We start from the raw sequence: 12,652 nt of genomic DNA on the forward strand, positions 1-12,652 counted from the left end.
CCAAATTTGGCTGAATCAATTCAGCAGTTTAGCAGGGTACAGGAGAATTTGATGCAATTCCACCAGGGCTCCCTCAGAGGGATTCAGGAAAAGCTGACTAAAGGATTCTGATGTTTGAGGAATATTCAGGACAGTCAACAACGGATGTCCACTTCCCTGGAAAGAATTGATAACAGCCTTATCCAGTTGAACACTGGACTAAATAATCTGACAGGGGCTTAACTGTCCGGCAATTTGTTATCAGTGTGTGGGCAATTATTGGCACGGCTACCAGTGGCATCATGTTCAGTTGGCAGCATGGTAAGCACTACCCAAAGCCTATCATTGTCCGCTACTTCTGTGCGTAGCAGTGGGAGGATCAGGGGTGGCAGACAGGCATCCACCAGCCGGCCCAAGTCTCCTGAGCCCACAGCAAAGGAGAACATTTTATTTGGGGGGGTTTGCAATTAAGTGTCTTTTTTTGATTCCGTAACACAGACAAGTGACATTGTGCAGACTGTGTTATTTATTTTGATTTAAATTTAGTTAGGAAATAAATATATTCTTTATGCACACTGTTGTTGTTTATTTGGGTAATATGGGTTGCACTTATGATATATTGTTTTTAGCTTTAAATAATACCTAAATGGTTATTTAAAAAAACAAAAACACACATACCTTTAAAATTAGCTAATTGGTGTTTGCAAAAAAACAAAAACCTGTTTGTATGTTGTTGATAATGATGTTGGTTCTACAAGAATAGGTATAATTAAAACCATGGTTACTGGTTACTACACCATTCTCACCTAACAATAAGTCTGGATGATCCTTTCTATGACCTGCCTCCGTCCCCCTCTCTATTATTAACATCAGCCCCTGGAATGACATCTCCTGGAACATTACTGTATATTGCTGGTGTTAGGAGTATACTTTCATTTAGGGCTATATTATGCAGCACAAAGCACCACAACATTATTTCAGCCACCTTAACTGAGATATAGAGAAGCACACTGCGAGATGTATCATGGCACATGAATGTGGACTTCTAAAGGCCAAAGGTAAGTTCTATCACTCCTCTATGACAGAGGTGTCATAAGCCAGGACTGATAACCATATCCAGATTCACCTACAATTAAACATAAATACATGTAGATGATTGTAACACAATATAAAAACACCAAGATGAGTGTTCCTTCTCAAGAAAATAGAAGTTTAATTATGTTCTACACAACATGTCAAATTTGTTTTCTAAAAGTTACTCCTGTATTGATTTTGTTTGGGGTGAATTACTTTAACTGCTGTCTCGCTTCCCGTGCGCCCTGGCACTTCCTCCCAACTCCCGACCGTTGCCGAGGCAACGGTCGGACGCCCCGCAGTGTAGCGCCGCGTCCCGGCAACAAGGGACAGCCAGGCAGGTGCGCAGAAATATTTAATAGCTTGGTGGCTATCTGGCCTTGATTTATTAATTAGTCAGCCCCTGGGTCTGCTTGCAGAGCTAGGCTCTGATTGGTCCTCTTGTATATTTAAGGCAGTGAGTTTTGCAAACTCACTGCCGGTTATAGCTTCTGTGCTCCAGTCTGCTGACCTGCTTGTTCTTGTTCCTGTATTCTGATACCGCTACTGATTTCCCGTGTATGACCCTTGGCTTTGAATTGGACTTCGCTTGTGTTTCCTGTGACCCTGATCTCTGGCCTGTTTACGGTTTCTGCTATCCGCCTGTGACCCCTGACCTCAGCTTGTTTACCGATACTGTTGTCCGCTGCCGGCCCTTGACCTCTGCATGGACCTCACTCCGCTTGCCTGGGTTCTCCCCAGCCGGTACACACTTCACGACCCTCTGTCAGTCTGCGGCCCAGTCTGTCCCCACCATCAGGGGCTCCAGTGAACACCTGATTGGCAGAGTAGATTCCAGGTTGTGTTGTGCCGGCTGGAGGGGTTCCTAACAACTGCATGAGGTTTCTATGTTTGGTTGCTCTAAGATGAAATCATCTGTCCTTTGCTATTAATGGAGAAACTTCTAATCATTCAACATCCTAGAAGTGAAACACAAACAACCAAAGTAGAGGAAAAAACAGTACAAACCTCCTCTTCATTCACACTAACTCCCGCTCCCTGCGATCGTCCAATGACTGTCGCCTCTCCTCCACTTTGATCACCTCTTCCCACGCCAGAATCCAAGATTTCTCCTGGGCTGCCCCCATCCACTGGAGCAACCTTCGACACTCCATCCGATTGTCTCCTAATCTGACTTCCTTCAAACAAACACTTAAACCTTATCTCTTCCTCAAAGCCTACTAGCCATCCATCTAACCATCTCCGTGCTTGATCTCCTCCCTCTCCCCCTGTCCCTGTACTTGCTCCTCCTGCGTGTGATCCCCTCTACTGACTCCCCTTGTGCCTGTGTATGTTTGCCCTCTCTTTAGTAGGTAAACTCTTATGAGCTGTGCCCTTTTCCTTCCTGTCTCTATACCATTTCTTCTCCTCCGGCTTCACTGTATTAACTATGCTTAGAGCTATTTCAGTCTTGGTTTTACTTGTTTATTGTTCTGTACTGTCTTACACTGTATGGTCAACTGTTTGTACTCTGTACGGCGCTCCAGAAATCTTGTGGTGCCTTATAAATAAAGGATAATAATAATAATAATAATATTAATAATAATAATAATAATAATAATAATAATAATATGTGTGCAGTAGTAAATTGAAAATTACAATATGGCTGTAGATAATAGCAAAGATCTGACCAGGGCCGTAACTAGTTTACTGAGAAAAAAAGGAGAGAGAAAGAAATACTGTGCCTTCTCTAGTTAGTATTTCTTTCTATCTCCTTTTTCTCTCGGTAAACTATGAATCCATACTACAGGAAGCATCACCCTCATTAGCAGATTTTTGTAAAAAGATTATTCTACTACAAGTTAGACAACACTATCGTATTTGGGGCATTCTGTGTCAATCATATGTTACATAAAATGGATTAAATGACTCTGGTGCAGAAGATAATTCTCATTGCATTCAGGGCCATAACTAGGTCAGTGTTACATGTTTGACTGCCCAGGGTGCACGATCGCGAGGGGGCGCTTGCTCCATCTTAGGATTTATCGCATATTGCACTTGGTGCCCAATACTGACCTGTCCCCAGCTATCTGACCTGCTCAGCTCCATGCCACAAGGGGCAGAGCAATCACACTGAGAGCTGGGAGTTGTTATTTAGTCCGTTCTCCTCCTCTACCATTACCTCTGTTGACTTCCACCTGTATTCAACAACACATGCTCCATGTGAGCATGCCACTTATCCACCCAAATTCTTCCTTATACTGTCTGCCCATATGCTCTGGTGCTGACTACATTAAGATAAAGGTAATACATTCAGCTCATAATTCAGGCTGAGGGGTTTTTTCATCAAATCTAGCAGTCTTTGGTGTCTTAAAGACATCTATAATTTTACTGTGTCATTCATATATCAAGCTATACAAAATGCACAGCTTTATATTGCCATCTTAAAAATAAGATATTAACATGGCTAATAAACATAGATGTATAAGTTTTATTTATTTTGTTGTTGGTATTATTTACAGTAGGTGCATTTATACTATTATTAGAAATGAGTTTGGTTCCCAAAATTATTAGCGGTATTGGCAGAACTTTCCCTTTAAGCCAAGCAATTTAAAAATGAACTTGTTAAATTTTCAACCTAATGAAAAAACTGCACCCTGAAGGGATTCATTAAAATGTGCCATTCAGTGGAACCCTGCACAATTGATTTATCAACAATCGCACTTTTCTTTAATTTTCAAATCAATCAGCTTATTTATTTATTAACAGCTACTTGTTTAGCGCCTACAAATTATGCACTGCTTTATAGGGAATATTTAATCATTCACATCACTCCAAGTGCCATTGTCATCTGCAGGTCCCAGTTCAGCTCCAAAAGTGCTCACGCCCCTCGATGAATTATCCGTCTTTTGTCTGCATCGTTGAGGCCATTTCAACTTCAAAGTCTCCCATACTAGCTCTGATCCTAAGGCCTACAACCTAGGACCTACCCCTGCCTGATCAGTGTGCCACAGAACAGTGCCCAGTATGATCATGCTTTGAGGCCCAGAACCTGCATTGCCTTCAGTTGTTGAACCCTGATTTTGCACTATCAGTCTGGTCTGCACTCCTTCTGGTTTTGACCTCCCTGCCTCCAGTCGTTGTTTCTGTCTCCACTCCCCTCTCTGTTCAATATGCCTTTCCTACCTCACCCCCATGCTTCCCCTTGCTTCATAACCATTGCCCAAACACCTCCCCGATCTTTCTCTCCTTCTCATCCTACCTTACTTTCCTTACCCCCTCTTCTTCTCCATCCTCTACTCTCTGTCATGTTTTCTGCTATTTTCTTTTGGTGTTTTCATTTGTCAGATTTTGGATATTGTATTTCTGTTGTTGAGATTTCAGTGGGTGAGGGATGGTGTCAGATTTGTGGTGAGTGTGGGAAATTACAGTTTCATATTTATTTTAGTAGGTGAGTGGGTGGTGTATTTGATGAAGGGTAAGTGTGGTGGATAAGGTAGTTTAGTACTGACAGAAATACATTCTGGACATCTCAGAACTACAGAATAAATTCAGCAGGCTCTGTTACCTTATTGTAACATGCCTAAACATGGGTTGTGCTCTCACTCTACAAACATTTCAGTTTTTACAATGACATCCTTATGTAAGCAGGGGATGTTAGTTTTATATTTTGTAATGTATGTCAATTCAGAAATTGGGATTATATGTTATGTGCTACTTCAAATGCTAAGTAGAATAGAATCTATTGTACTATATATATTACTTAAGAGCTGTAACTAGGGTAGTGTGTCATGTGCCACCATCAAAGTTGCCTTCTATCACCCCTAACAAAATAGAAGGGGATCCAGTGTTGCTCCTTGTCCAGGGCACTGAAAAGCCTAGTTTTTGTTCAGGATCTGATATCTTGTAAGCAAGCATTTATGTGTGAACACTATGAAAAGGATACATATGTGTGTATGTGTGGAGAAAACTATAAGATACCTTTAAGGTATCTTTAATTTAGAGAAATTGGAAAGCCTCAGCAGGGTATTAAAAATAAGCCCTTTAGAATTAATACTGTAAAATGGAACACATATACAGAGTAACTTAAGGAGGCTACAAATGAAAGGGGAGAGTCTAGAGGAAGAAGTTTAGATTATACTTAAGGTGGAAAGAATTGTTCTTTCAACTTACTGGACACTCTTTTATTTTATACGTTTCTGATAAGTCTTTAATTTTGTATGTAGTATAAAGGGGGTTATTGTTTTTTTGATGACTGAAAAAGCACCTTTTAATTTCCAACAAATACCTTTTCCATTACAGTATTATAATAATTACTATGTTTTGTCAGGAGACTTTAGACTTTGTGGGCTAGGCACATGGAAGTTGCATAAGTTATATGGGTTTTCTGTATGTTGATGAAGGTCAGAAAGTACGTGATAAGTGTTGCACAAAGAGTTACTTAATAACCAGATTGAGACAAGAGATTAACATTATTTTTAAAAGGCTAAAAGTGATTTTAGGTCTGTGTCTACTACATGTAGTTTTGTTCGGATATGTTCAGTACTGCCGTACTGCAGTAAACTTGGAAGATACATTTATCAGAAAGACAGGAATTCTTCCTGTGTCCACCATGTCAAACCTCAAAAGTGTCCTGATTTAGATGGGACAGTCCATATTTATGGGCTCTGTCCCGGTGTCCCAAATAGGACAGCTTTGTCATGCTCGGGCCAGAATGTTGGTAGGTAAATGCATTTACTACTACTCTGCAAAGCGGCAGTGAAAGTGTATTTTATGAATAGAGGAGAAGGTTAAGGGTGGCCTAGCGCTGTCAGAGTACTATGCACTCTTTTGAGGGTTTGTCCATGCCCTCATGATGATGCAAACATACCCCAGTAATGGTGCAGACACGCCCCCTTTCATTGACTGACCCACTCTGAAATCCTCCTGTGTTGGGAGGTATGGCATGTGGTTGATGCAGCTGACTGGATTGCAGATAAAAGACTATTCTTTTAGGAGTACCTTATGTGCACTTACAGCAAATATTGTAAACATAATATACATTAACACCCAAAGTCAATTAAATTACTAATTAAGGTAAATGCACAAATTAATATAATCACTATCACCAATAAGGCAAACTTACAAATTTCCAATCACTGTCAGTATTAGTTGCTAAATAAAATTGACATGCTTGGAGATGATAGTGGATGTAGTATTGGTGGTGAACTACCACTATGCATCATAAAGGCAACATAGTTTGGGAAGGAGCTATATGACAGGACTAGAAAACACACTAAAAGAATCTACAGATACACTGTCAGGAACAAGGCCGCCGAGAGGGGGGGGCGGGTACTAAATACCCTGGCCGAGGTCTGCCAGGGGCCCTTACTCTAGCCCTTCTTTTTCCTCTTTTTTTTTGCCTTGGTTTATTTTGATTTTTTTTTCTTTAATTATTTTTTCTTGAGAAAACCCCTACCCCCCAAATATTCACATCATCATGATCGCGGCGCCGACATCCCTCTTCCTTCCCCTCTGCTCCGTTCGCACTGAGTGTCGGGCGTAACGTCATCAAGTCACGTCCGACATTCAGTGAGGAGCGGCGCAGAGAGGACCAAGACGGAAGACAGAGGACAGAAGAGAAGATAAGAAAAGAGATGAAAGAAAGTAAGTAAAGGAACGGAGGCAGAGAGGGGGGGGAGTGAGAGAAATAGGCACAGAGTGAATAAGGAGAAGTGGGGGGAGCAGCATGGCACAGTGATGAAGGAGAGGTGGGGGGGAGCATAATGCACAGTGATGAAGGAGATGGAGGGCAACATGGCACAGTGATGAAGGAGAGGGGGGAGCAGCATGGCACAGTGATGAAGGAGAGGTGGGGGGGAGCAGCATGACACAGTGATGAAGGAGAGGTAGGGGGGAACAGCATGGCACAGTGATGAAGGAGTGGGAGGGGCAGCATGGCACAGTGATGAAGGAGAGGGGGGAACAGCATGACACAGTGATGAAGGAGAGGGGGGAACAGCATGGCACACTGATGAAGAAGATGGGGGCAGTATGGCACAGAGTGATGAAGGGGGGTAGCATGGAACAGCACTCTGTTCCATGCTACCCCCCTTTCATCACTATGAAAGGGTGCCAGGTGAAGGGGGGAAAAGCAGAATGTGATCTTAAGGGGGCACTGTGTGGTTGTGATAAAAGGGCACAGTAATGTGTGTGTGATGGCACAGGGGATTGTGGCAATGTAGTGTGTGTGATGGCACAGGGTGCTTGTGGCAATGTAATGTGTGTGAGGTAGGTGGCGTTTAATTAATGGGTGTTATTTTGTTTGTGGGGTGATGGTGTGGCAATTTAATAGTGTGGACTATTAATTTAAGAAGGGGTGGTTTGGGGGCTATCGAATGTGGGGGTGAATTTGGGAAGAATGTGGTCTCTTTATTAAACGTGACTATGAATGATTTAATGGCAGTGATGGTTCCAGGAAATAAGTAAATTTATGAAATGTAAATACTATTAATTTATTGCTGGGGCTGTTTGCAGAGAGAGAAATAGACTTATTTATTAAATGGGAATACTATTATTTTAATGTTGGGACTGGAGGAAGGTCTAATTATTACTCGTGGGTGCTATTTATTTAATGCCGGGGCTGGTTTAAATTTTCTAAATGTACCCATTTTTTTTCCAAATAGAGCCCCCAACATTCCAGGATCCAGACAAACCACAACTAAAGAAATCAGCAGCCACAGGTGGTGAAAGTGACAAAAACAGATAGGAACGAGCAGGAGAGTCTGTGAAATATTGTGATTCTGGTGGGACAATCCTAATTTTTGGTGACTGTTCTGTCCAATGTTGCTAGATGTTCTGAAAGTCAGGAGTGCTGAGAAATATGTCGTGCTCCGGCGAGCAGGCACTGCATCCTTGTGCCAATGGTGTACACAACAATGCAGGATTTTTTTCTTTTGGAGTGTGGCCTAGTACTTTTCACCTGCTAGCCACCCCAATGCTACATAGCCACACCCCCAATCATAAGAATGCGGTGCAATTTTTTTTGCCATGCTCAACTATAAGGGGGGCCCTATGAAGTTGTTGTACCGGGGCCCTGAATTCCTTTTGGCAGCCCTGGCCAGGACAAGGAAACAGACTCATAGACAAAGCTAGGAGACACAGTGACGTGACAGAAAAACTCACTGACAGGACTGAGTGGCATACTGACAGGATGGATAGACACTTTGGCAACACAGGAATACAGACAGAGTGAATTGTAGCCCAGGTCATTTCAGCTCAAAGTATCCACTTTAGAGGCTCTTAGTTCACTACTGCACACAGCCCTTTTACTACCCCATTTTTGTACTATTCAGAATAAGGTTCAGGCCTTGGCAGGTATACCACAATGCAAAGATTTTTTTATTAAGGGTAATACACAGTAACTAACCATATAACATTTATTTAAAGCACATAAAAAGGCAGCAACATATCAGGGTCTTTTATTATATAGATCAATTGAAATCACACTGTAGTCCAGGTTGCCTGAGAAAACCCAATATCATAAAAGAGTGCCTATTCTGAGTTTCTGCTGCAGGTCTGGTTTCTAGGAAATATGGACATAGAAAACTAGAATTTTTTTTAAATGCTATGTTCTCACTTGCCTTGCCACAGCAACTGGTGACTAGATCCTCGCTTTAAGGAAAACACACACAGGGCCTGAGTCATTAAGGCACGTATATTGAATGCACTGTGCGTTTGTTTTAAACATCATGTAAAACGGCTTTGCATACGCAAGAAGTCAGCAAGGAATAGATCTAAAGATACGTGTGGTGTTGAATACGGGTGTAGGTTTACTCTGTTCTACTAGACCAGAAACTGCAGGATACGCACAATACCTATCTCGGAAGAACATACAGAAAAAAATAATATTAAACAATTAATACATGTCAATAATATAGTCATTTATGTCTATGGAACCGGAAATTTTAAATTTCTTTTTTATATATATATATACTTTTTTTTCCCTTGGAAAACCATTTATTAGGCTGTCCTTTATGTTTCCTGTACATAAAATACATTTTTACAGTTGCTCCTGATTGCAAACACGTTTTCATGTAGATACTCAGCCCTCAGCAGTAGCATTCAGAACTTAAACTAGCCCTCCATTTAGAGCAAGAGATGCGGAAGAAAACCAGCATACTTCTCTGTGTGCCTAAGTTTGACTTGGACGTGACTGCACGGGAACGCTCCTTACTGTATATTGCCTACGTGAATCCACCCATTTCCGGACCCTGTTCACTCCCCTAAATCGTAGGTTGTAGTAAGTGTTGTTAGCACACAAAGCTGACTTGGATGTGACTGCGCTCTGTTACGTATGGTCCGGTTCTGAGACATTTGCGAATGATATGCACAAAACCAACATATACGTTCCTTAATGACTGCAGTATCATAGTCACAGGCAGGGCCGCCTTCAGAAAAAATCGGGCCCAGTACGGGCCCCCCGTGCCACCCCCCCCATGAGCGGGCACCCCCCCCATGAGCGCCCCCCCCATGAGCAACACATATTACATACTTACCTGGGGCCCGCCGCTGGTCACCGTGACAGCCAGGCACCAGGATCCGATCGCAGGGGTGGAGGATTCATTCCCCCTGCGATCATGTGCTCTGCCTGTGACAGATCACATGATCGCAGGGGGAATGATTCCTCCACCCCTGCGATCGGATCGCAGAAGACAGAATAGCGGAGACCAGCGGTGGGCCCCAGGTAAGTCTGTGCTGAGCTGTTGTACCGGGCCCCCTGGTGAGCCCGGGCCCGGTACAACAGTACCCCCCATACCCCCCTGATGGCGGCCCTTGTCACAGGAAATGGTCCCAAAAGTCGAATTCTTTGCAGCTGGTTATGAGCTGACTGTCACTTGTCTAAGTCTTCAGTCAGCTCACTTTGTTTTTCCAGCTGCTGTGCCTTAAGACCCTTCCTTCCTTCCTGCCCCCAACTTTTGCAATTCTTGTAAAAACAACAACTTCTTTTATTACACTCAATATCTGAGATAAAGAGCTGCTACCCCCAACCAAGGCCATCTTTTCCATTGGGCACGATGGGCAGCTGCCCGGGGGCCCCATAGGCATGGCTCTTAATGAGAATAAATAATCCTGCAAAAAAAAAAACCTGCAAAAAAAACCTTCAAGGGTCACTGAGCAAGTACATCTATCTATCTATCTCTATCTCTATATATCTATATCTATATCTGTATCTGTATACATCTATATATCTATATCTATATCTATATCTAGGGGCCCTGGTGCATTGCTTTGCCCGGGGGCCCATAATATTGTTAAAATGGCCCTGCCCCCAACCCCCAGGATATGTCAATAAAATGGAGGCAGTAATGAGTGACTGCTCTATTGCTTCCAGCATGCCCCTAAAGCACACTAGCAATGTAGTTATTCTAAACATTACAGAGGGTTAATCAGTTAGCACAGTGTTCTTCAATTTTACCCAGTTTTACTACAATTTTACTACATAATTAATATTAAAGTATGATGGAAAAATATTAACTGTGCGTATTTGATAATGGTCACATTCCTCCTCTTTCTTACATTAGGTTCTCCATTGGCCATTGCCAGTGTTATGTCACTACCCATTTGGAGCCAATAAACGCTCATGTACATTCACTAGTAATACCTTCATAGGTACATGTATACCCTACTGCATACTTGCCAACTCTTCCGGAATGTCCGTGAGACTCCCGCATTTCGAGTGAGTCTCACGGACTCCCGGGAGAGTATGGCAAGTATGCCATATGCCCCCCGGGGGGCGGGACCAAAATGCCTCGATTCTCCAGAAATCACGGCATTTGGCCCCGCCCTCCACTGTAAAATGATGCGTTTGCATCATTACGTCACACCCACCTCCCCAGGGAGGCTCCCAGATGTTATTCAATAATCCATTGCAATGCGACAATTCATTAGCGCCGAGACTTTTCTCCTAAAGTCAATAATGACCTTCTCTCAGCTAAATTTAAGGGACACTTCTCCTTTATCAGCTCCTTTGCCCTCCAGTACCACCTGTATGCTGATGTCACCCAGATGTATCTTCCCTCCACTGACCTCTCCCCTTCCTTCAACACTTGTGTCTCCTTCTGTTTTTTGGCTATCTCATCTTGGATATTACAGCGCTTTCTTAAACCTAATATGTTGAAGACTGAAACGACTGTCTTCCCTCCTTCCAGGGTTCCCTCACTCCCCCACTTTCTATGTTGCTAACACTACCTTTTTCTCTGTCACATAATTCCGCTGCCTGAAGGTCATCCTTGACTCCTCCCTCTTCTTCAAACCTCACATTCAGTCCCTCTCCAAAATCTGGGGCTTCTACCTCTGAAATACCTCTGAAATATATCCAAAATCCACCCCTTTCTCACCATGGAAGCTAGTCTTATTCCCTCTTTTATCATCGCTCGCCTTGATTACTGTAACCACTTTCTCTCTGCCCAAGCCAAATCCCACCTTGCCCCTCTTCAGTCTACCATCAATGCCACTGCCCTTCTTATTTTTCGCTCCCGGTGCTCATTGTACCTCTCTGCCTGTTGCTTCATTGAATTAAATTTAAATTTCTCATAATCACCTACAAAGCCCTTCGCCAATCCTCCCCCATTACATCACAAACCTCATCTGTACCCAACTCTTTTCCATTCCCTCTGTTTTGCCAATGACTACCACTACCACACTGATTATTTCTTCACACTGACACTTTTAGGACTGCTCTGCTCCTGCAGTATAATCTCCCACACCCTATCAGTTAGCCTCTTCTCTCCAATACTCTAAGGGCCTGAGTCATTAAGGAGAGCAAAGCATAAAAAAGAAGTAACTTTGCACCTGGGCAAAACCATGTTGCATTGAAGGGGGAAGTAAATTTAAAATGTGACAGATTTATAGTTTGGGTAGGGCATGTCCTAGATTAACTTTAAATTTAAGTGTAAAAAAATAAAGCTATCAAATATTTGTGTGCTACATGATGAAAACAGCCAGTATTTAATAATATAATATTAATATAATATTAAACTAATCTGCACCCCTTGCATTGTAACATGGTTTGTCCCGAAGAACATTTACTCCTTTTTTAACTTGGGAGTTTTGCTGTAATGTGGTGGTTTTGCTGATTGCTCTAATGTGGAGGGTGTAGCTGATTGCTGTAGTGTGTGAGGGAGGGGGTATTTATTAATGTAATGGGGGTATTTATAATCTCCTAATTAGGTGCAAATTAGAAGTAAGCCTATTTGCTAAATGTGAATGCCACTTGTGAGGATACCACTCTTAGCTGGGATGGCAGTTACCCTCTGTGGGATTTAACTCACTCGGGTAGACCAGAGTATAACCAAAATAAGGCTTTATTATGACAGCACAACACCACAAGACGTTCACAAGTTACAGGGTAAATGGTAGCATGTATGCTTCAGCAGCCTCTTGCAGTCAGCACATCCAAAGTAATAATCTCAGTCTCTTTCAGAGTCTTATCCTCCCACAATATTACCACTACCGTTTAGCTAGACAGTTACCATGTTGCCCAGCCTGGGATACAGGCTCACATAGACCCTGTCCTGGTAGGGTTTCCTCCAGCGACAATAAAATGCCTGCCCAAAGTCCTTTTTGCTGATGTCTTGTA

The sequence above is a fragment of the Mixophyes fleayi genome, chromosome 3 (genome assembly GCF_038048845.1).
Source record: "Mixophyes fleayi isolate aMixFle1 chromosome 3, aMixFle1.hap1, whole genome shotgun sequence".
NCBI lineage: Eukaryota > Metazoa > Chordata > Amphibia > Anura > Limnodynastidae > Mixophyes > Mixophyes fleayi.